Below are 24,985 nucleotides of genomic sequence, written 5' to 3'. Positions count from 1 at the left end.
CTTCATTGTCATGATCCAGAAGTGGTTCATCAGGCCACTGACCTCTCTATTTGTAAATTGATGTTAAATTACAATGATAAAACTTGTTTGCTGGATAATGACACAATGTGCTTGAAAAGGGAGCTGTCACTTACTCTGTTTAGCACACACAATATGGAAATTAATTCCACAGAAAGTAACTTGTTCCTCTGAGGGAAAAGGACACTGCAGATATTTATAGACTATTTGATTAGTTCCTTTCAGCAGCATCAAAGAGGATGATGCTGGAGCAGTCTGTATTTACTTAATACTGAACCTATAAAGAATATATCATTTACATATTCTCCTGAAAAGCACCAGCTGTACATTCTTAAATAAAGTCATAAATGGCACTGACAAGTCTTCATTCTTTTAATGAAAAAAGACACTCTGTGGTACAGACTGTGCCTGTTCTTCACTCTCCAGACTTTATATGCTCAAAACTCTATAAATGTTCTCAGTTGGAGTAAGAAGGAGGCAAGTTGAAACTTCACTTGAAAATGAATTTGTTTGCTTGTCTTGATTTACATATGTTATGGTTAATTATTCCAAATATAAGAGTTAATATGTAAAAGAAAGCATTAAAGGCAGCTGATTAATTTTTTTTTCCTCCAGCCATCAGTTCTCCTTCACTCTTGCAAGGTTCACACCTGTGCTTGGAATCCACTGCTTGATGGGAAATTTTCCTTTGTGTAAATTTTAGTAGTGCCAACAGCAAGCTGGAGTGGTTCCCTTTTTTTGGAAAGAGTGTGTCCCTGTTCCCCATGTAACTGGATGTGAATTCTTTCTGGGGTCAGATTTTGTTCTTTGCTTATGGCAACTGAGTCCTGGAACTCCTGGATGCTTTTATAGCACATCAAAAATTATTCTTATTTAGACACATTGTTAAGAGAATATCTGTCTCCTTTCCTTCTTTGTATTTTTATTTCTTTGGTTTTCCTGACAGCCAGTGGGAGATGTTACTGTGTCATTGACAGATTCCACCCCCACTCCCTTATTTTTTTCTTTTTGTTTTTTCCTTTTCATTCTGATTTGTAAGATCACATCTTGCTTCCTCTATGGAAGTTTCCAATATACAGAATATTTCTGCTACACTTTCATGGCATTAATGTCCTGAACATAGTGTAATCTTTCATGGTACATTAGATTATTTCCTGTATTTTCTTAAAAAATTTAAAAATAAAGAAAGAGAGGGAAGGGACAGGAGCAAGGATGGAGAAATTATTTTGTTAAGGAAGCTCACCAAAACTTCAAGAGCCTTCTAGAATGACTCCTTTTAAACCCAGCCTTTCATGACCTTGATAATTCAGGCTGCATCTTCCCTGTAATAATTTCCTACCATTCGTAATTCCGTATCTGTGGCATGGAGCTGTATAGCAAGCAAGACACCCAAAAGCAGCTCTTTATCAAGAAATTGAGCTTTGCTTTGACTAGAAAAGCAATTCTGTAGCCACTGGAAAGCAGATATTTGCAAAACAGGGCCAAATGGCCACAGAACTCTAAATTTTTTGTGCAGTGTCTTGGTTTGACAGCTCCATAAATTTATGAAAAACTTATTAAAAAGTCAGAGCAATGCAGCAATAGAGGCTTTGGGGATGTGGTTTGCATTTTTTTTTTTTTAAATTTAATTTTAATTCACTGCAGAAGAAAGTTGGACTTTTGGGAATAAATTATTTCCTGCCCTCTGCATGGTATTTCCCACATTATCATGGTATATTAAGCACACATTACCAATAAAGACTGCTTGAATCATACACAAAAACACTGGAAAATGCTCGAGACTGAAGTAAAATTTTCTAAATCATGACCTGTTAGCACTCATGTTGTTATGCCTGCTAAATGCATTATTGCCACAGGTTTCATCACAGCTCCTGCAGCAATCCTTCTGTTTAATGAGCCTGATTTAAAAATCGTTACAGTTAACAACTCCTGATATTTTACTTTCAGCATTTTGGCATTCAGAACTGCTTAAATGAAACAGTTCAATCTTCTAAGTGACAATTATAGTTCTCATTATTCCAACCTGCAGGATTTCCATTCTGCTACATTTTGATATATTATGGCCCTGCTCATCTATGATCATTAGCATTGTGTTAAAAATACACTTAATCTTTGTCAGAAAACTCATCAAATATTGAATTTTTTGTTTGGAAATATAACTTTCTTCCTGGGAATTACTCTTCCTCTTCCCACATTGGACATGGGTTAGAATTTATCTTCAGTCTAAGGATCTGAGTGGATTATGGTGTTATTGCAAGTGTGTACAACAATGCATTAAAGCTGCCAAGTGTTGGATTTATTCATTGCTACTACTCATTAGTCTCTGTATTACTAGATAAAAAAATAATTAAAATAGAAAGGACTTGGGTAAAGTGGTGTTCTTGAAGCCTGTCAAAGCATCAACACTTTCCTGTTTTCATGATTTTATAGTGAAAAGGGGAGGAGAGGAAAAAGAATAATTTGCTACTCAGTCACCAGGAAAGGAGACAACATTCTGTTTTCTGTGTAATTGCAGCATCTATTTTTCTATCCAGCAGTTCAGTTGAATTTGACAAATGGGCAATGGTGTCACAGAAAATAAACTACTAGGAATGCTGTGAAAACACGGAGCTACACAGTTCCAAACAGATACAGTTCAATTTGTTCTTTTCTACCACTTGCTGATTAATAGATGGGAACAGAAATGAGTGAGAGCACTAAGAAACAGTTGTGTGTGATGGAGAGGAAAATAAAGGGTATAAATCAGAAAATGAAAATTAAAAGGGGGATGGAAGAAGAGAGAAAGAATCAGCAGCTTTGACTTTTTCTTTTAACTGGGGATTATTTGAATCAAAGAGCCACTAGGTTGGAATAGACCTTCAAGAACACTGAGTGTATCAAACCAGGGTAAGGAAATTTTCCAAGTACAGGAATAGGACAAGTGATAACAGAAGTACAGATTGTCTTTAATATCAAAAACTTCCTTTTTGTAGAAAAAACAGAAAGAGGGGCTGCCCAGGGAGGTGGCACTCAGGGCTCTGGGCTGGGACAGGGTGGGCATGGGGCACAGCTGGGACTGCATGGGCTGGGAGGGATTCTCCAACTTTGCTTTTCTGTGTTTCTGTGACAGTGAAAACTTCTGTGACCATATGAACATGGTGAGGCCTTGGGAATTCCATGTGCTGGATTCCATGCAGAGCTGCTGCAGGTGCAGGAAGGGCTCTCTAGGTGTGTGTGATGGGTTTCTGTAACTCCCCCAGCCCGTGGCTCTCACACTGAGGCTGTCCCACACCCTTGTGGTCTGTCCCACTTCTCATGGATCTCATTTATGAACTTAAATCATCTTGGTTAAGGACCATCAGCTTTTGTGTTGGCAGCTCAGCTCCAGTGGCCCTGAAGAGAGGAACACCATGAAATCCTCCAAGCTTTGGGTTTCTGGAGAGCTCTGTACCTGCTCCTTGTAACTCAGTGTAGCCAACACTCCATTTAGAAGCTGCCTATGCAGTCCCACTGCACATTAGCATTTTCTGTGATTGAATGTGGGAATTAGAGTTGCTGGTACCTTGTTCCTGGACATGCTCCAAGGAATAGAGCTTATGCATAGCAAGGCTAGACAAAGAGCCAACTGTTTCATAACCACCTGCTATAAGCAATTTCAGCCTCATCCAAAAAGTGTAACTTACACTGGTAAAAAAAAATCACAGTTGTCAATTCTAATTATTCATCTCAAAGGGAACCTTGGCTTTACATTAATTTTCTTTTCATCAGTGAATCAGTCCAGTTAAATCTTCTAATTATCATTTACTTCAAAAAATGAAATGCTATTTAGGTAACAGTTCTTTCAATTCCAAAGGAACAGTGTATGTAGACTTTAATATAATTTGAGTATATGATTCAATATGTATATAACTGTTTCATTAGGGTTTGGTTTAGGGCATACCATACATTTTTATGCTAAGGAAATTGAATAAAGAAATTGAATAAAGAAATTGAATAAAGAAATTAACTCATTACAGAGACTGTGTCATTGCAGGGTGACTGCAAGGTTAAAATTCCTGCTGAAAGCCCAAGGAACACCAAATGGCATTCCTTGGATTCTTCTTTTGATTATTCATATTCATGTCATGTATCTTAGCCCACCCTGGTAACAATCTCAGCTGACTGCAGCTGCTGTGGATAAATAATCAAACCAAACCAGTGTGCTCCTCATTTATAGTTAGAGCAAAGCCAGGATTTGAATGTCACAGGATTTGAACCTGATCCCATTAACTGAAGCAGTGGTAAAGAACATTTTCATGTGAGCAAGGAGAACATGGTGCTAATAGAACAGCACAGTGAGGGTAGCCACAACTCATTGGCTACAAACAATACTTAAATAGACAGGCAGAAGAAAAATTAAAAACTGAGATTGATTTAGGTTGGTTTTGTTCAATCTGCCACACAAAGATGTGTCACAGTACAACAGATTAAATGTGTAGCTCATCTTCCTACTTAGATAAAGTGAATACTATCAGATTTATGTGTTCCTTGCTCTCTGGCCCTGCAGTGGATGTTCTTCTGTGATCTGGAAAAAGTTCTGAGGCAGCACTGGTCAGACTGGCCTGGGGAAACTCAGAACAAGAGTTCAAAGATTAGTGAGATTAATTTTAAATTCTTAAATCACATTTAAAAATTTCTTTGCAAGCCAAAATAGAGCAACAGCATTGTGTACTCAAATGACTAACCTTGTTATCCCCTCCTAAATACAGAACATTATTTTGATTCACAGCATAAAGAATCATAACATATTCCCAATTCTGAGGGTTTAATTTTTCAGCAGAAAGTTCATTAGCTGTGAAGCTGATTTTTTCTTTTCTCCTGTAGCTACAAAGGGCTCCCTACAGTGATGGCAGCTCTGCTGTTCACCTTTGTCTGTCCCCAAAACCCTCACCTGGCCAGCAGAGCATGAGAAGATTATCTGCAGGGTTGAGCTGTCAGCAGATCAGGAACTGGTTCTTTGGGAACACAGAGTGGAGGAGGCTGAGACATCAGCAGAGAACCTGGAGGAATTCCACCTAATTTTGAAATCCCACAGGTTTTCTCAGATTTCAGCACTTGTCACACTTCTTGGTGCATAACTCACCTGGGAAGATTGCACCCCAGGGACAGGATTGTCCCACAGAGGTTTATGCAGCAAAGGGTTTTCAAAATAAAACTGCTGTTATCTTTGAAGGAATCAAGGAAAAAAAAAAAACAAACTAAACCACACAATCCACAAGTCCCAGGTTCTGCATTATCTACAATATTTTTATATCAGAGAATGAATTGCCCAAGGCAAAATTAAGAGATTGTGCATAGAAGTTTATTCAGTAGGAGAAAAATGCAACACTACAGAGAAGACTAGAATGGGAAATGCAGATGTGTATTTCACTTGGAAAGACTGATAGGAATGCCTTGAGAAAGGTCTTTTATGAAGAAATGGTGGTTTGGTAGAGCTAAAAGCAGCAGCTGGGGATGAAATTATCTACCTGTGCTTGGCAGATTCTGAAATCAGGTCACTGCTTCTTCCTGTTTTCTGCTGGGTTTTGAGAACCTGCCTGAGAAGTTAAGCACTGACCAGACTTTTTACCAAGTTTTTCATCCTCCAGACCTAGAAGGGGGAATTCAGTTTCTTCCAAAAAGGTCTAATGGCTTATGTTTGTGCAGGCATTATTTCCTCCAATCTCTGTGCTAAGGGAAGAAGTGAAGAGGTGGGTTGGCTTTATTTTTTTATGATTTTATTCTCATTATTGCCATCTGGAAACAACTAAGCCACCACTGACAGAATCAGTAGGGTGCACAAAAAGTGGCAAACAGCTACAACAGTATATAACAAACAGGTTAATCCTGATGTCTGACAAAACAGCCCAATTCACACAAAGATATATTTTAATAGAGCTGAGCATCCCTGGGCAGGAAATACAAGACATACAAGCAGAAAGAGAACACCCTGGGAAAGACAAGCTTGGTCTTGGCCTTAATGTTCTGCTGCTTGATCAATTCACAATTTCATAGCCATGAAAAAGGATCCTTGTGCTAAAATTTTGCTCTGCCTTTAGCAAACAGAAGAAAACTTATGATGTATCTTCCTTCCCTAAAAATAGGGTAGGAAAAAAATTAACATCTGGAAACAGTTAAATATGCACATTTGTCCTTCATTGAGGAGCAAATAACAGACTGCTTGGCTTTAAACATATGGCCTTGAGTTCTCCTGACTTTGTGGGAATGAAAGTCTTAAATCAGATTCACATGGATGGAAGAATCTGGGCATAGAAATGAATACAAGATCAATGCATTGAAGTCACTCTTCCTGGAGTGTCTCTTGTGCACTTGTTGACCAAAGAAGAGATTAATTGTTTCACCTGTAGAAATTTCACTGGTGCCTGAATTTCAGGAAGGTAAATTTTTAAGCAAGAAAAAAATAGCTTGCAATAAAAATTGGATACTTCTAAAGCCGTTGGTAAAAGCCTCATCAATATTCAGGTGAAAATAGAATACTTTCCCAAAAAGCAAAAACCCCTCGTGCATCAGTCACAGTGTGACAAGAAAAGGCAGTTCTGACTTCAGAAATTTTCCCAATCTTAAATGAAAATGTTTCAAAAAAATAAAGAAAATTAGAAAATGGACCAAGAAATCTCTATGGATTGGTCATATCAGGAAAATGCTGATAGGCAATTCATCATGTTTGACCCCAATAACCTCTGATCAAAATTTAAATGGTTCTCTGTAGAAATCATTATATTATAATTATTTTCACAAAAGACTCATGATTATTTAAATGGCATAGAATTCATCACTATGTGATATTCCCAGGATGAAAATACTATTATCAGAATAATAATAATCTTCATAAAAATATCAGTACAATAGAGAGTTTGTAGCAAATCAAAATAATTTAAAAATTAATACATCCAATGCTGAAAATTTTTATCTGCACAGCATGGAAGAGTTACATAAATGCATCTAAGAATTTTAAAGAAAAGTATCTGATTGATACTCTTCACTTTAATCTTATCATGACCATCTTGAGAACTCTTTTTTTGGGGGGACTCTGCTGGCTTTAACTACAATCCAAAGAACAGCAGATCTATTTCCAAGGGCAAGGGGGAATGCCTTCAAACTGACAGAAAGCAGGTTTAGATCAGATATTGGGAATTAGGAATTGTTCCCTGGCAGGGTGGGCAGGGCTGGCACAGGGTGCCCAGAGCAGCTGTGGCTGCCCCTGGATCCCTGGCAGTGCCCAAGGCCAGGCTGGACACTGGGGCTGGAGCAGCCTGGGACACTGGGAGGGGTCCCTGCATGGCTGGGGTGGGATGGGATGAGCTTTTAAGGTCCTTTTCAACCCAAACTATTCTATTCTATTCTATTCTATTCTATTCTATTCTATTCTATTCTATTCTATTCTATCTATTCTATTCTATTCTATTCTATTCTATTCTATTCTATTCTATTCTATTCTATTCTATTCTATTCTATTCTATTTCTATTCTATTCTATTCTATTCTATTCTATTCTATTCTATCCCATCCCATCCCATCCATCCCATCCCATCCCATCCCATCCCATCCCTCCCATCCCATCCATCCCATCCCATCCCATCCCATCCCATCCCATCCCATCCCATCCCATCCCATCCCATCCCATCCCATCCCATCCCATCCCATCCCATCCCATCCCATCCCATCCCATCCCATCCCATCCCATCCCATCCCATCCCATCCCATCCCATCCCATCCCATCCCATCCCATCCCATCCCATCCCATCCCATCCCATCCCATCCTATCCCATCCCACATGAGAGAAAGATGTGTTGCTACAACTCAAAGTGCAAAACTCAAAGTTTAACATATTTACAGGATGGTTTAACCATTCCAAAGGACAGCTGCATGCTGTTTTTTGGACTCTGAACACCTTTTTCACCCACAAGACCCTTGCACAGCCAGTGGAAGATGCCTCTGAAGTTAAAGGGAAATGTTCCCTGAGGTCAAAGCCTGCTGCTGAGGACACTTAGCACCATTTGACAAGCACCTGATACTGACTATTATCAAAACCTGGTCTAGACAGACTACATAACTTCATTCCTTCACTTTTTTCAGTCATTTGAGTGGCCCTTCTGGTACAGTCCCTCTGGTTCAAAATACCAGGATTTTTCCTCATTTAAGGTCTTGTTAGACAAGATTTACTAAAAAACACTTTATATTTCCTATGCCTTTGAAAATATGGAGAAATGTGTTGAGAACTGGATGCAGAAGGACTTTACTTCCTTGTTGAGGCTTTTCAATATTTGAAAAGTTTCTTTCCACATGAATTTTGAAGTTTTCTGCATAAGTTTTATGAATTTCTTTCAAAGATAGGTGAGATGGGGCTTGGAGCAGCCTGGTCTGGTGACAAGTGTCCCTGCCCATGGCAGGGGTGAAAAGGGATGATCTTAAAGGTCCCTTTCAGCCCAAATCAGTATGTGTTTCTATAATGCAAGATGAAGGAATTTATCCTTTTCTGGGGGGAGATTATTTTAATTTCAGGTCACATTTAAAATAATACTTGAAAAACATAGAGTGAAAACTTTCAACATGTAAAATTAAAGATCCATGCCAACTTGCATGAATCCCATAGCCCATTTGCAGACTTACATTCTTAATCTTTTCAAGTCTCCTTAAAAAAGGACCTTTTGGATAACCCACAGCTGCAGAAATGGCAAGAGCATTTTTGGAAAGATTCTTTATAAAGGCATTTTTCTCACAGGCAATCTGAAGACTGAAGCCTGCTCAGTATATTTCTTGCCTTCTATGATTGCTTGGCTGTCATTGCAATTGAGGTCACTAGCATTTGACACCTACTATTTTTTAATGACACTCTTTAAATCCCTATCAACAATCATTTAGTGGCTTTGCTAATCTTTGGTCTAATGACTGGATTTCTGTAGTGCTGGAACCAGTTTTTCCTTGGTGCACTCACAAAGCAAAACCCCCTCCAAATTGTCAAAACAAAAGAGACATAAAACCAGAGGCAGTTTTTAATCTCTATAAAATAAATTCTCCAAGTATTTTAATTCTTGTCATTCTACAAAGCACAAGTCCAGCAGAATTAGAACAGTTGAATGCACAGCAGACCTGGAACTAAGCCTGCTTCAGGAATTTCTTGTGGTTCACCTAATTGGGATTTGGAGTGCTTAATCCCATTTCTATTATCCTGATACTCCTCTAAGCTATGTTCTGTATTTTATTTGCTTCCCAGGAATGCTGGAAAGCTTAGTAGCTGCTTTATAGAAACTCTACTGCTCCATAGTCTCAAAAAACAACAAAAACCCTCTTTGACAAAACCCTGTTGTGTACAAGAAAAGCATTTACCTCCAGATGATCACACCCACAGGAAGACATGAGGTATTTTCTTCAGTAAGAAGGCAAACATGCCTTCCTCTGCCCAGACTTTTTGTGAGGTGTTATTTCTGATAATATTCTCATGCTCAGGCCATGGGAATTTGTACTTTGGCTCATTTCTGAAAACAGAAGTTGCATGAGGGCTTGAGGGAGCCTGAGCCATGCTAAGGTGAATGACCACTTGATTTACTCTGATTTATGCTGTGAGTAACAGGAACATTAATGCCCTTTCCAGGTAACCCATTTGTCTTATTTTCATATTCTGCTTCCATAAATCTATGCAATAGCTTTTGTAAAGATTAAACACTATGCAGTTTCTATTGAGAAAATAATAGGAGGTTTGCAAACCACGGCCAGTGGAAACACCATCAACCCACATATCAGCTCAGCAATGTTTTTACTGAAATTGTCTGCAGCTGGGTGATGGGAGTGCAATTTATTTTTACAAGCCATCATTTCAGGCAGTTTCAGATGGCTTTTTATGAACATTAGTGACACTGCCCAGCATTAATTGCAGGTATTAAATTTATTTTATTTCTGTGCTGCTGTTCACAGGTAGGGAGCTGTTGGAGGGTCACCACAGGTTCACACCTGGATAGGGCTGGGAAGGAGCTCTGGGGATTCTGCAATCCACCCTCCTGCCCAGACCAGGGTCACACAGAGCAGGTTGCTCACAGCTGCCTTCAAGTCAGGTTTTTGGTATCTCCAAGGATGGAGAACCCAAAATCCCTTTGGACAAACTGCTCCAGGTTTGGCTGTCCTCAGAGTGAAAAGGTTTTTTATGTTTAAATGGAATTTCCTGCATTTCAGATTGCTTCCAATCCATACCACTGGGAAGGGTTTGGCTCCATCTTCCTTCCTGGCCCTGTCAGGTATTTACACATTCTTGCAATATTCACAAGTGCCATCAGCAAAGGATAAACTGGAAGGAAAAATATCTGGGATTTCAGTTGCCTTAGCCTCTTCCTGATTTGGTTTGTTTCATTGATTTGTTCTACTTCTTATGGAACAATTTTACATAGCAGTACTGCCTGCAGACCTGAAACAGGCTGAAGGCTTCCCTGGGCTGGAGGAGAATAATATTCTGTGGAATAAACAGACTTGTAGCTCAGACTGAATTAGGCTCTGAGAATAAAGGCAGAGTTTCATTCTTTATGCCTTTATGGCAATGAGAAGTTCCTATGCTCCTTCTCACCAGGTTGACAGAATACACAATTAAGAGGAGCCTCAATTTTCCCTCTGCACAAAGAAGAGTTTTGACAATAAAATAATGACCTTCTTCCATGAATTTTTGAATTTTTTATCAGAATAATATATTTAAATTCAATTTATAAATGAGTTAAAATAGCAAAAAGGCAATGAAACATTTGGTACCAGAAAATCAGGAGTAGAGAAGGAACTTCAGCAGCTCACTGTCCTCCACCTTCACAGTGTGATGAGGGAGAAAATAGAGAAGAACTGGAGTGGGAAAACTTGTGGGTCAAAATAAAGACAAGAAAATCACTTATCAAGTGTTGCTGAGAGGAAACCACACACTCAACCCAAAGCTTCTCCTCTCCAGGTGAGCAATGCCAGCTGTGCCAGCCTTTCCTCCAGCAGAGCTGCTCCATCCTCTGCTCCTCCTGTGCCTCCTCTGGGCTCTATCCAGCAGCTCCAAATCTTACACAAGAACAGGAAGGATCTTGCTGGATAAAAACAGGAATATTCTCCTCTTGTTATAAAGGCAGCCTGGCCTGTGTCATTCACAGAACCCTGAGCTACTTGACAAAATTATTTTCCTTTCCTCTTCTGACAAGTCTCTACCTGTACTATGTACTTAAGTTGTTTTGCAGAAGTGCAGCAGCTCAGGGTCATTAGAAGAAGCAGGACCAGACCAGTGATGACCTCAGAGCTGTATTGGACAGGCTGCAAGGAAAGCAGATTTTGTATCTGAAACCCTGACAATTTCACACAATGAATTAAAGTTCTAGTGCAAGTCTGCATTTTAAAAGACTGAAAAAAAGTCCCTCTTTTGGCACATGATGCTAAAACTTTGAATTTCAGCATTTCTTCAAAGGCATTCACACATATAACAGGAAATAATTCTGTGCATATTTAGTAGCATATAGCAAGAGTCATCACTTCTGTTCTTTGTATTGTCACAATATTCATTACAATGAATTTTAGTCTAGACATTTTTTTTTCCCCCAAATTAAAATGTTTATTCATTAAAAATATTAGTTTCACATTTGGGAACTCTGTATAATTCATTTGCATTAAATATCAGTTTTAGTGGCTTTAAAAAGGAAACAACTCTACTTATTTTCTGTATATACATCTCTTATAAAGGGACTTGAATATTTAGGTATCTATAATTTTTAGCTGCTACTATCTTGGATTTCAGTGTAATTTATCAGGCTTTGTAAAAGTATTTCTGTAATACCTCAATTAAACAAACATTCCATTGCTAGATTAATCAGAGCTTTCATAATATATCCACAGAATATTTATTTGAATTAAGACTGGTTTTGACTGATACCTTAATGATCAAGGACTGAAATAGGTATTTAATAAAACAACCAAATACTTGACTGCTTTTTCTCTGTGCTTAGACATTATTGCAGCTCCTGCTGACAAGGTTAGCAGTGGTGTTAAGGAAGATTTAGATTAATGAAACAACATGTAATGTCATGGCAGAATATATTAATAGAAAAACCACACAGTTACCACACAATCTGTTCTTGTATTTGCCCAATAACACAGATTTATTGTGTCTTTACACAGATGAGTGCAAGTGTGCTTGACTGAAGATTTCTTGGCGTCACCAGAAAACTCTTGTGACTTCCAAGAGCTTTGCAGCAGAGTTTATATCACCTGTGAGACAAACCTCCCATATAAAAAGATGTTCAGAATCAGATTTTCTAATTTAGACTCCAATTATTATCCTTCAAGCCAGGGTTTATGCTAAAAGCAATTTGATAATTAATTCAAGGGAGACCTGACTCTTTCCAGAGTACCAATGGTCTCTGTCTGTTCAGGGCAAGGCTGGAGTCCAGGAGATCCAGAGACAGCCCTGCAACACTGGTGGCAGGTAGGGACACCAAGAGTGAAGTCACAGCCTGTTCCCATGGGGAAAAAACACACCCTGCTGAATAAATAAACATCCCCCAAAATAAGGGTGTTTTTAAAAATTTAAATATACACTGACACAGAAAAACTCCTGGTTTGAATCAATCTGCACCTTAATCCTTTGTGCTAGTTTCCATCTAAAAAGCCTTCACACCCCAATTAAAGTTCTTTTTTAGACCAAAGACAGTGCTTTTGTTAACCTGTGGTAACAGGACATGTTTACAGCCCGGTTTAAACCAGAATATCACTCAGAGTTGTGATGTGTCCTCTGCTGTCTCAGTGATCCAGGGCAATATGAAATGTTGCTGGCAAATAAATTCTGACAGCCAGTGCTGTACATCCATCCTGACTGCCAGCCCCAGATTTCCCACAAGCTCTGAAGTACAGCCAGCACTGGGCACCCATTTTTACTGACCCAAAGCAAAGGACAGCCTTTTTTTATTCCTTCTGATACTTACAGGTTCAGATCACACAACTCTGCAGTTCTATTCTATTCAAGAGCTTCTCTTTTTAGGAAAAATTGCCCTGCATGCCATGTAATTGCACTGCTCAGTGTGGCTGAGGAACTGGATTTGGACTATGAATAGGATACAGTTATCCTGAATATTTTCCCAGTTAATGATCTGTATTAAAATAAACCTGCAACTTCATCCATTAGCTCTCCTCTCTACAGAAGAAGGGAAATGCAATCAAAACAGAAAAGGAAAAAAATTAGTTTTGGCTTCAGGGCATCATTGTTTCAGCTTAGCTATGGAAACTATCAATATTCCAGGACTGCAAATCACCTTAAATGGTGTGCAACATCATGGACTTGGGTGTCAATCTTGCTTCATGTTTTTATTCCAGAGGCCTTATTTTCAGCCATTGCAATTCATCTCTGAGTGCCTTAGGTGAAATGTTGTCAATGTGAAAGCATTTACCTTTGACCAGATGGAAATACTCACCCACTGCTGTCAGATTTCTCTCATCTTACACACCACTGTGAAAAGATGGAAAGAGAATCTTCTCCATTCAAACTCTCCTATCCAATTCCCTTTGGCTTTCTTAATTAACTTGAAGGAAGACAATTGCTTAGCTTATTTTTTAGTAATTCATTATGTACAAGTATTAGAGTGGCCTTTTTCTCCTCCTCCCCCTGTTCCAAAAAAAAACAGAGCTGGAAATAGTACCTGGAATAGTTACTGTGTCCTTTATTTTTTCCAATGTACTCATTGTAAATCTTAAATTCATTGATCCCTTCTCCAAGCAGGGGCAAATTGGGATATATTTCTCTATTACTTTATGTCACTTTTGCTACAGCTAAATATCTCAAGAGCTTGAAACTGTCCTAAAAAAAAAAAACCAAAAAAGAGATGGGGATCTTTCTGCTAATGACAGGGGTGTTTGTTCTCACAAAGGCAGGAGACACCCAGATTTTGGTAAGAAGCTGTCATGTACCCATGGGCTGACTTAAGGAAACTTCTCATTCCAGCCATGCAGGTGCTGGCAGCACCTGAGCTGGGACCAAGGTCCCTGCACATCTGCTCCCCCCAAACCCAAACCCACACCCAGACCAGGTTTCCTCATCAGGATTCCTATGGCAGGGTCTCAGATGTCCTGATCCTCACAGTAATTTAATCTTGGTGCAACAACTTAATGACAAAACCATGACCTGAGCTGACACCTTAGTGTTAGTCAGTGCTGGCTAATCCTTAAAGATCCACAGATTAGCCAGATTCATTCTGAGTTTGAAGTGAATTTTAAATTGGAGTCAGTGTATATGGATGAAAAATCTCCAAGTCCAGCCTAGATCCAATGAAATTGCATAGGCCTTGATTTCAATATCTACCTGCAGCATTTTACAAAATCACAGAAGAACATGAGTTGGAGATAGGAATAAGCTACAAGGGCCCACCAGGATTATTGAGTCTGACTCCTGTCCCTGCAGACCCCCAGCAATCCCCCTGTGCATCCCTGGCAGCTCCTGGAGCTCTGGCAGCTTCCTGGGGAGCCTGGGCAGTGCCAGCACCTCTGGGGAGCAGAGCCTTTCCCTAAAATCCAACAGAACCCTGCTCTGGCCCAGCTCCAGCTGTTCCCTGCCACACAGGGCAGAGGTCTGTGAATCTGAACAGATCAAGAGCTCTTAGCCATTCTCATTCAGCTTCTCCTCCTGACCTTTCCCCATCCTCCTCCTCCTCTAATCCAGTCCAAGAAGTGGCAGATGAAGCTGAGGCTTCCTTGCAGTTTGCATTATTCAGGTACAGCCCTAAATGTGGTACTCTCCACAACAGCTGGGAATTTGCTGCAATTGCTGCTGCAGGAGAAGCTGCTGGCAGGGAGGAGCAGGGAAGCAGGCTGCCAAAAGCAGTGATGAAAGGAGCACATCGACCTCCTCTTCCTCACCAGAGCCCAAACACGAAGCTCAGGGACCAAAGAGAAGCAGAACCTTCCCTGAGCAGAGGTCTGGCACCTTGACAAGCCCCAGGTCTGCTGGCATGGAGCTCTCAGGTGAATCAGGATTTCAGGAGACTGTTCTGCAGTGGAAAGAGCTGGAAAATGCTGTTACAAAGGCATTTCATATTGACACTACAGTTTCACTCTGACATATTAATCCACACACCAGGAACTGGGAAATGAGACCTCAATTCCAGCTTGGATCATCTGGCCTGAGCTTCCACAAGGATAAGAAGTGCTGTGATAGTTCTCTATAGCAGCTTAATTTCAAAATCACTGAAGCCTGAAAGCCTCAAATGAGTTTTCCCTTTCTGAAGCAGAAAATAAAACTTCAAGATCCAACTGTTGAAAAGCTTCCCTAAATCTTTCCGTTTTCTACAGCAATAACAGCCATCAAACCCATAATTCTTAATTAGAATAAAGCCTTAGCCATAGAAGATTGACTATGTTTTATGTACAACCTTTCTTACTGATAATCTTAAAAAAAAAAAATTAAAAATTAAGAATGGCTCTATTCCATGCAGAGTAATAAATATCCTAAAGCCCACTGATGGTAAATATTGAATTTGAGGGGTGAGGGACAAAAATTTGAAGCAACCTTCCCCTTGACCATTTCAAAACAAGTCATAATCAGAAATTGGAAGGTACCAACATTATCCAACAGCAAAAAAGTGATTGGGAAAGTCAGACTGTTTCTAGAAGCAGCATTTAAACACTGGCTTTACTGAAACTTGAAAAAATTGCTAAGACAAGGAACAACAGAGTATTAAGAAATTAAAAAACACTTAAGTAGAAAAAGGCTTTTCTCACAGGGAGCATGAAAACAAAATTGATTCTGCAATTGACCTGAGATATTTGAATTGATGGAATTAAACCTAGTGTATCCTCAGGAAAATCATGTAGTATAGTTTTCCAATATTAGTGCATTGTCCAATTATCCTTCTAAAGATGCATAAATCACCATTTTACCCAAATGCTTTCCAAAAATCTGGTTATCAGCAACACTCCCACACAGTGCTGGCTCAGGTCTAAGCCCCATTTATTTTAATTGCCCAACTGTCCTAGTTCCAACTGGTTGTTTTAATAAAAAAAGAATAAGTAATTGAAAAGTTCTCTCTGAACAATTTACATTGAGGGGGTTTCCTCAGCCAGGTGTGGTTTTATTTTCACAGCTCTTGATGGATTTCTTTTCCACATTTCAGAGTCACATCAAAATCCAAATAAATTATTATTGGATATATTGGATATTGGACAATCCTGTATATCCTGCAGCAAAGGATTTCAGTGCTTATCAAGGTAATTGTTAAATTTTATTATATTTTAAATTAATATGTGAGTAGTGATGAGGAATGTTCAGCTCTCTCCCCTCAGTCTGTACCTGAAAAACGGAAATTAATCCCTTTTATTTTTTAAATTAAGGTTACCTAACTTTGCATGTGTTCAAAAATTTGTTACTTCTGTGCAACAGTAGGTTCAAGAGTAGACAAAATGCAGAATTTTAGATTTTAACAAAGGGTAGCACCTGAAAAAGGTGAAATGACTGATTTTCAGACTGATTTTCAGACTGATTTGTGCTTTGGCCTTTAGTTTTGAGAAGTTCCTCTGTTATGCCCTGACTTGCCTGAAGATGGTACTGGCATCACACAGACCTTCCTGCAGCTCCAAACACCAGCACGACTCAAACACCTCATCCTCAGTGCAGAGCTGAAACCATCTCAGGCAGCTGCTCTGAATATTTTAATCCTGCTTCTTCTCTAATTTACAGTAATTTAAATATAAAATAATAAGTTCTTCATGGTGCATTATTGTGCAAATAGCATTTAATGAACCTATTTTTCTGCAGCTCTAACTTAGCTTTCCAGAGTGAGCATTGCTACAGGTGGGAAAATAATGGGTGTTTCAGTTCTGCATCCAAACCTTCAAAAATGAGGAGTGGCTTGGTGGATTTTTAACAGAACTTGAGGATGGAAAAGGGAAGAGAAAACAGAGAGGGGAAAAACCAGCCCTGCCTTGGGGTAATCTGCAATGCATCACTTAGCACAAAATAAACTATTTAATGCAAAAAACCTGCACAAAACCACTGAAAAATGCTGTTTTGAGGAAGAAATTAAGAAATACTTTAATTGAAAGGGTTTTTTTTTTTTTTTTAGCGCAGTATTTAACTTTGAAACAGATGATGAAACACTTACCACTTGCTTATTTGTGGAGAATTTTACTAATTTTTTAATAAAAATGCTAAATACTTCTTATTTACGAACAGGAAAACTGAGAGGAGTGTTGAAGATCACTGGAGAGATATTATATGTATATGTATGATGCAGGTTATATATAAATTACAGATGGAAGACATAAATTTGAGTCAGCTGATGTCATTGAGCTTAAATGGCTTTGAATTTACATTTCCATCTTTTCAGTCTTTATATAAACTTGATGATTTTGACCTGTATTTTTTATGTAATTGATTAATAAGCCAACAAAATATGAGCTTAAGGCAAAAGAAATCCACAAAAACAAAAATCCTGAATGTCCTAATCTTCAAATAATGAAATATAAAGGATTTTTGTTTAAACAAAAAAAAAAAAAAAAAAAAAAAAAAACAAAAAAAAAAAAAAAAAAAAAAAAAAAAAAAAAAAAAAAAAAAAAAAAAACAACAAAAAAAAAACCAAAAAAAAGAAGAAGAAAAATATTTGTATGTGCCAGGCAGCATCCTGGAGTCTAATGGGAAATCTCTTTTTAATGCTGCTGGAGACAAATGATACAAGGCCTTGAGTGACAGACTCTGTTCACCTTGTGCTGAAAACTAAGAGTGTGAGGCAATATTCTAATGTCTACTCAAATGAGTGAACAGATTTGTTTGGATCAAGATGCTTTTTGTGCTGTAAAATGACTCATTTTGGTATCAAAGACAATTTTGTTCATATACACATGATGCTGAATAGAGAAGCCAAACAAACAGGGGATGGGGCAGATAAGGCAAAATTTATCCACATTTTATAAGTATCTTCTCAGGTGGCAGTGAAAATTCACCTAGGAAAGAGCAATTGTAGAGAGAGCAGACTTGAGTAATCTAATGAAAAACTAAAGCTGTTTCTATGGATTACTGTCCTCATTGACTTCAGGGACTTCACTGGACACTGAATAACTCATTTACATTTAATGGCCAAATTTTTCTAATGAAAAGCCAAAAATACCCCATAATTTTTCACAGAGATTCATAATAAAAAAGACTTAGGAACATTTCCTTGCAAAGGCAGAACCCAGGGAATGGCTCCAGTGGCAGAGGGCAGGGCTGGATGGGATATTGGGAATTAGGAATTGTTCCCTGGCAGGGTGGGCAGGGCTGGCACAGGGTGCCCAGAGCAGCTGTGGCTGCCCCTGGATCCCTGGCAGTGCCCAAGGCCAGGCTGGACACTGGGGCTGGAGCAGCCTGGGACACTGGGAGGGGTCCCTGCATGGCTGGGGTGGCACTGGGTGGGATTTAAGGTCCTTTTCATCTTGAACCATTCTGGGATCCCATGATTTTCTGGAGTCCTGAGAGAGCAGTTGTAGAATCTTAATGTGGATCTTCCAAATTAGGAGTAAAATCAGGAAAAGACTTAACTTGTAAGACTTCAAGGGTTGATTTTTGAGTACCATCACACAGAAACACAAATAAAACCTTCCCCTTCTGAGGCGACCCCACAGACAAGAAATAAAACCCATGAAATTAATTGAAACTTGGAGGAAGAGTCAAAATGATTTTATTTCTCCCAGATCAGTAGCGAGACACACCATCACTAAAAACTGCTAGAAAACAGACCTTGACCTTTCCTCTCTCTGCATCAATTTCCACTTCAGCTCTATTTTCATAAAGATTAAACAAAAGAACTGGATGATAACTGCATCTGTTGCTTGGAGCCAACACAAGTCTGAGATTACCACTTAGCTACTGAATAACTAACATCCTTCCCTTGATCATACTAAATATCTGAAGGATTTCTTGCTTCTGTGGTGATAAATTTCTGGTTTTTTGTCCATATTCTATTTTCCAGTTCTTCTGTGTTGCTGAAGGAAGCAAATATTTTTAATTGGAAGGAAGGACAATGCCAAAATGACAACATCATGGTTTAACTTGCAGTTAAAGAAGTTTTGAATACCCAAGTGGGATCCTGAATATTAAGGGTTTTTCAAAAAATGTTTTCTTTGACCAATTATTAATTACCTTGATTTAAATACTTCCTAATGATCTTTTATGTCCTATTGGAAGAATCATTTTACCACCAGAATCTTCCATCTTTCCTTCATTTTATGTGACCTGAAATTTTTCCTTCAGCAGAGAACACATTATCTCTACCATTTGCCTATTTTCTTCTTATTTGTGAACTTATATCTTTTGGTGATATTTTTGTGTGCTTGCATCTCCTTTGAAATTTGAATTCTTGGTCACTGAGATTGTGATGTAGCTTCAGCTCAGCTGCACTTCATATTTTTCTGAAAGACACATAACAGAATATAATGGGTCAGTGTGAACCACAAAGATTATTTTCTATTCCTTGCAACATGTGCCCAAAAAGTCTTCAAAAATACTTGTTTCTTTAGAAGATTATTTGAGATGTTTTGCTGTTGCTGAATGCATTTCCCTTAATAGGGATTTTATCTTTTCAGATCGTGTGTGCTTTAAATGGATTCATTCAGGAAGCATTTCTCTGACTTATTGATGGCTCTAAATTAACAGTATGATAACTAGAAATAGCTCTGATGCTTTTGTGATTTGTCTGGAGGTTGTCCACAGAGGACAGCATAGAAAAGAGAGCTTTGCTCTTGTTACACTACAAGGATGCTCTTCCCTTCCCTTCCCTTCCCTTCCCTTCCCTTCCCTTCCCTTCCCTCCCTTCCTTCCCTTCCCTCCCTTCCCTTCCCTTCCCTTCCCTTCCCTCCCTCCCTTCCCTTCCCTCCCTTCTCTTCCCTCCCTTCCCTTCGCTCCCTTCCCTTCTCTCCCTTCCCTTCCCTTCTCTCTCTCCCTTCCCTCCCTTCCCTTCCCTTCCCTTCCCTTCCCTTCCCTTCCTTCCCCTTCCCTTCCCTTCCCTTCCTTCCCTTCCCTTCCCTTACACCCTTCCTTCCTTCCCTTCCCTTCCTTCACCTTCCCTTCCCTTCCTGTCCCTTCCCTTCCCTTCCCTTCCCTTCCCCCCTTCCTTTTTTCCCTCCCTCCCTGCCCTTCCTTCCCTTCCTCCCTTCCCTTCCCTTCCCTTCCCTTCCCTTCCTTCCTTCCCTTCCTTCCCTTCCCTTCCTTCCCTTCCCTGAAAGCAAAGTTGAATATTGCCAAAGTTTTCCTTGAGTAACTGTGGGCAAGGCGTGATGAAAAAAAAAATAAAACCCAATCCTGTAAAAATAAATATATGTGGAGTGCCAGCCCAAGAAGGTGCCAAAACAACCCAATACACTCTATATTCACTCTGCCTCCAAGAGATGATGCTGTATAGGGCAGTGTCCTATGAAATGTGGCCCTTTGCCTTTCAGGCTGCTGCAGAAATGCATTTCCTTTGGTTTTTCCTGTCTTCCTTGGAAAGTGGAGTTTGTTAACTCCCTGCACAACTGATTCCTGTTCTCCAGAGAATTCAGCTGCCCAGCACCTCCTTGTGCAGCATTCCCAGCCTGGGAGATGCTCTGAAATGTGACAGGACAAGGAGATGTGTGTGTGGCCACAGTGATGGGAACTCCAAGGCAGCAGTAAAAATATCTGTGTGCTTCCCTTAAGAATTTAATTAGTATTTCATTTGAATTATTCACGTGGAAAAAGATGCACTGGGTAGCTTTTAATCTAATTAGGCTATTAGCTATATAGTAGTAGCCATATCTAAATAGAAGGTGCAGATTGTATTTCAGTCAATGCACAAAGTTGGGTTCTTCCCATGCCCATTAAACCCAAAGAAACAAACCTGGAGGTTACGCTACACTTTGTGGAATTTAGATATACATTGCAAAATTGAGTGAAAATCCATACAGAAGGAGAAATTTGTCTCTTAATATAAGAATTAAATATATATAAGGACAGAATACATATAAAAATATATTTATTTTTGCACTGCCTGAAAACAGATTCTTTAAATAGTGTAATTGTCAGCTCTCACAGGGTAAAAACAATACCTGCCTAAAAATAATACAGCTGCTCAAAAAATTTGTAATTATAGAATAATGGGGCTATATTTTAATTTTACTAAATTATTGGGTCTTGATGCAAAGATTTATTTTACAGAATAAAAGCATTTAAGCAGGATTTAATATTACTATTATGTGTCAGTGATAGTAACACTGGGACTCCAGTCTGCATTACTACAATGATTAATTAAAGTCCTTGTTCAGGATGAGTGAACATCATTATTGTTTTTAAATAGGAAAGGCAGATAACCATTAGTGATTTCCCCTCAATTCCCAGTCTCACTTGTTAAGGACTAAAGAATACTAAAGTAGGTTGTATAGTTTTCATGAAGCTATAAACGGAGCCAAGAATAATAATATTACCCTGCAACATGTACAAAAGTAAAGAGTAAGAGCTGGATGAGCTTAAAAATTAAAGCTACAAAATTTCTGCACTGCTGTAAGTGAAAACATTACTGTTATTTTTAGTAATAAGGTAAAAGAAATATAGGCTGTAACTTTCTTTTAAACAATATTTGGTAATTGCAGAATTTTTAGAATGCATCCCTGGATGTAGCTGCATTACTTAAACCATGTAAATAAACTTCATTGCCTTAAAAAACATGGAGAGGAATCCTGTAGTTTTGAATATTTTCAGTATATCAAAAAGAATACTGAAATATAAACCTGGCTTCCAATTAACTGGCCATTAGAATTTACACATCTTTGTTAATATAAAAATCACTGAGAAATGCTTCTGTTGACTTGGCTGAAATCAGGAATTACAGCCATAAGAAGTTTACAGTCAGGCTTCCACAAGCAAAATAATTTTTAGGATAGATTTCTAGTGAGATATGAAAGCAGAACTCTAAAACTTTTGTTTAGATTCATCTTGCATGAGAGGTTGGCTTTGGTTTCCAGGTAAGAGAACAGAGAGAAGATTTCTTAGCTCAGTCAACTGCACAAGCAGGTGCAAATTGTGCTCACTTACAGCACAGCAAGAGATGTGTACACAAAAGCTTTCAGTCCCATGATGCCCAGAATGAAGTTAGAAACTGGGAATTACTGAGCACCTATGAAATTGCAGGGAATAGAAATCAATGTTAGGGAATAGGATTGAAATCAGTCCAGACAAGACAGATTTAACAGAGAAATTTGAGAGCTGGGAAGATGTACATTCTTTGTTGTGAGAGGTTTCATAGCTCTTTTTTTCACTGAAAAGGGGCTCAGGGCTGGGCAGGGGCTGCCCAGGGAGGTTTGCAGTGCCCAGCCCTGCAGGTGGCACCTGGAGGTGGCACTGAGAGCTCTGGGCTGGGACAGGGTGGGCATGGGGCACAGCTGGGACTGCATGGCCTGGGAGGGATTCTCCAACCTTTGGGGTTCTGCACAAGTGCTGGGTCTTGCCCAGACCCATGGACTCACCTGCTCTACTGAAGGAATTTATCACCTTTCACTGAAGAAATTAGGAATAGGTAAAAGTCTGAGCTTAATAAGAACATCACACAGCTTAAATGTGGTCAGAAAGTAGGAGTTATGTCAATTATCTGTGCTCTTCTCTGGAATCTCCTTGACAGCAGGTCTCAGAATCCCCTTGTTCTGGCTCTCAGCCTCCATCAGTGCCCTGACTCTGCAATGTTATTAACTGTATTAAGTGTCCTGCTGCATCCACTCACCTGAATCTTCAATTGTGATTTTCCCCTGCAAACCCATGATTTCTTTCTGGCACCAAAATCCTAAATGGGACTGATCTGTAGTGGTGTGGTCATGTGTAACATCTGTGGAGGGAGCAGCTCACAATGGCCCCTGTGCCAGAAAATCCAACAAATGAAGTGGGGTTTGCTTGGATCAGGGAAGGGAAGGGAAGGGAAGGGAAGGGAAGGGAAGGGAAGGGAAGGAAGGGAAGGGAAGGGAGGGAAGGGAAGGGAAGGGAAGGAGGAAGGGAAGGGAAGGGAAGGGAAGGGAAGGGAAGGGAAGGGAAGGAGAAAAAAGAAAAGAAAAGAAAAGAAAAGAAAAGAAAAGAAAAGAAAAGAAAAGAAAAGAAAAGAAAAGAAAAGAAAAGAAAAGAAAAGAAAAGAAAAAGAAAAGAAAAGAAAAGAAAAGAAAAGAAAAGAAAAGAAAAGAAAGAAAAGAAAAGAGAAAAAAGAAAAGATCAAGGAAAGAAAAGATGAAGGAAAGGTTTCTGTTAGGTGACATGGCATTCCAGAGCCAGGGACTGTGCTTTGCATCCCAGGCAGTTGTGGACAAATCTCTTGACCTCTGAGCTTTCACTACCAAATTAGCAATGGTGAATGCTGACTTTACCCTACCTAGATCATCAGGTCACAAACAAAGGTATCAGTCAGTGCCTGTTAGGCACTTTGGTAATGTAGAAATCAAAGCACTATTTGTCTAGCTGGGTAGAAACCAGTATCAAGCTCTCAGCATGAAAATTGGATCTGACTTTTAATGAGGAGATTTGGATAGGTGGTCCAGTTTTGAACTTTAAAACATTGAGAAACACTTTCCAAGTATATTTTTGTCCTTTTAATTAGAGCCTTTTCTCATTTTTTTCAATCCCTTTCAACAGCCCTCTAATATTTTTTCAGCCTTGCCTTTTGAGGGGCAGGCACAAAGTGATGCAGATATACTGAACAAGGGAATATCAAAGGCTGAATTTCCCCTGTTGCTTTAACCACATGAAAGCTCTCCAAATGTATTCCCTTGCTCCTCTTAGTGGTTTGTATAATGAGATCAGTGGAAGTGAACACTAGCATCTCCCTGTTCCATTTGCAGCTGCTGGGAGCCGAAGGATAGCTGAGCTATGGTAATGATTCTATTTGAAAAGGGAATATTTGCTACTGCATTCTTTCTTACAGGTTGGGTTGCTTTTTTTTTTTTTTTTTTTTTTTTTTTTTTTTAAATAAAATGTTCTGACTGTGTTCTCAGTTTTGGGGAGGAAAGGGAGGCAACAGAAGAACACTAGAAAGGGATGATCCCTGCCTCAAAAATTTAAAATCTGATGAGAAAGAAAGGACAGAACTAAGTGGTGGTCTCAGAGGACAGAGAAAAATTTATGATAGGGTAAGGAGGAATGAAAGTCTGTGCTTATCAAATCAACTTCATCTGGAGATCTGATCTCCAAAATAACTTGTGCCAGTCTTCAGAACTGGAACCAGTAAATCTCTGCAAGAATCAAAGAGTCCCAGAACAGTTTGCATTGAAAGGCACCTTAAAGCTCATCCCATCCCACCCCAGCCATGCAGGGACCCCTCCCAGTGTCCCAGGCTGCTCCAGCCCCAGTGTCCAGCCTGGCCTTGGGCACTGCCAGGGATCCAGGGGCAAGTCCTGTCCTTGTCTCAAATATTCCTGACATGCTCAGTGCCCTCCCTACAGCATCCTGTATAAAGCACCTCTTCACATGATAATCTTCCATACATAAAAAATGATTTAACTGTTTCAGATGTTTCACAGGTAAAGCCATGATAGCAATAAAACAGTACAGAAAAAGCCTCCCAAACCTGACATAAAATGGATTTATTTGCTGTATGCTGCACACATAGTGCTGTGATGCCACTTCAGGCTATAGAAGCTGCTGCTTATTCACAAGTAAGGAATGCTTATGCAAGAATGCACCAGTGCTCCCAGATAAGATGCAAATAGTTTTCCTCAGAAGAACTGTTTTATGATACGTGGATTTTTATGGAAAAGAAAAAATACACAGACTTTCCCTTTGATAAGTTCTGGCTGAGAAAGAATACAATTATTTTTATTTTTATAGAGATATTCTTCTCCAGACAAAGTAGCCAGGGATTGTGTATTTTTAACATATTATTCTCTCTAGTAATGTCAAATTTTGAGAGGCTTACTCCCACTCCTGGGCAGTGCAGTTGTTAGTACTTCTTCAGGGATCAATATGGCTTAATCGTAGTGCTGAAGGAGACTATCATTAGAGCTCTTTG

Source organism: Erithacus rubecula (genome assembly GCF_903797595.1).
Source record: "Erithacus rubecula genome assembly, chromosome: 12".
Taxonomy (NCBI): domain Eukaryota; kingdom Metazoa; phylum Chordata; class Aves; order Passeriformes; family Muscicapidae; genus Erithacus; species Erithacus rubecula.
This window is presented reverse-complemented; position numbering follows the sequence as displayed.